The sequence below is a fragment of the Lutra lutra genome, chromosome 6 (genome assembly GCF_902655055.1).
Source record: "Lutra lutra chromosome 6, mLutLut1.2, whole genome shotgun sequence".
Classification (NCBI taxonomy): Eukaryota; Metazoa; Chordata; class Mammalia; order Carnivora; family Mustelidae; genus Lutra; species Lutra lutra.
The window spans coordinates 73,146,006-73,147,295 of record NC_062283.1 but is presented as its reverse complement, the minus strand read 5'-3'; the positions used below and the strand labels follow the sequence as shown (position 1 = coordinate 73,147,295).

At 37.4% G+C, this 1,290-nt stretch overlaps 1 pseudogene; it reads left to right on the top strand.

Moving 5' to 3' along the window:
- The first annotated feature begins 896 nt into the window (after window positions 1–896).
- LOC125103473 (uncharacterized) lies at window positions 897–1,062 on the top strand (annotated as a pseudogene).
- Window positions 1,063–1,290: the final 228 nt, after the last annotated feature.

Sequence of the window (1,290 nt, the reverse complement as noted above, 5' to 3'; positions counted from 1 at the left end):
GAAGGTTGCATCTCGTTACTGCACAAGGTGAGGTATATGGTCTAGGCCATATCGTCCTGATGCAGGACAGTTCTAATGGGCAATATTTGTTCTAGATATCTTCACCAAGCTGACTGGGGATTTTCAGGCCTTCTGCCCACTAGTATTCCTCCCCATTTCTTTCATACATATTGACCCTAAAAGCAAGCAAACAAACAAAACATCTATCTTGCATCCTAAGCCCCATCTTTGTGTGAAATTCAACTTGCAAAATGTTTGACACCTCTCTATTACAAATGAAGTAATGAGTAAATTATTATATTTTCCTCCCAGGCTTTATCATCTTTATATTTGCAGAGATAATAAAAACTGTATTCTCTGAATTTTTCAAGCTTTTCTACATCAGTTTCTTTGGGTAAGTCTTTAAGTTGTGTATAAGATAAGTTTTAGTCCCTGTTTTATAGTGGAAAATATACAAAGACCATAGTCAGTAGGTCCAATCACCTTTTGTAATCCTCTCAAAAATTCTTATGTTGCCAATAAATCAGTTTGTGTGTATCCTTCACAATTCATGTGCAGATAGCAAGCTTTGGCATGGGCTAAAAGGGGGTGTGGATACACTGGGGAGGTTCTCAATGACTTAGCCTACAATCATGGGAGTAAATCTGGGTTTCTGAAGTTGGAATGCTTTGAGCTATCATCTATGTGATGTATGGATATTAAGGGGTCAAAATGTCATCTTCTTTCGCAGTATATTACTAGGAACAGTTCGGCATCCTGGTATCTCATATATATTATCTCTCTTGAATGAGGCAGACCTACAGAGCTCTAGGTGTGCAAGGTATTGGCATCGCTTATCTTGCTAGAGAAGAACATAGGAAAAAAACTGTAACTTTCATTAGGTATTGAAATTCCTAAGCTTTGCGCAGTGGCAGTATCGTAGCCAATGAGGTTTATCCGAGGCGCGATTATTGCTAATTGAAATTCCTGAAAATCTGAAATCCCTATTTACCTTTGTATTGTCAGGGTTCTCCAAAGATACAGAACAAACAGGATATGTATATGTGTAATGAGATAAATCTTCATGAAATTGGCTCACACAATTATGGAGGTTGACAAGTTCAAAATCTTTAAAATCAATGTTACAATTCAAGCCCAAAAGTTGTCTACTGGCAGAATGGCAGAATGGCAGAATTCTCTCTTGTTCAGGGAAAGTTAGTCCTTTTTGTATAGGTGCTCAAGTGATTGTATAAGGCCTACACACATTATAATGTGTCTCACCATTTAAGGAATATCAATAAAGTGACAGAA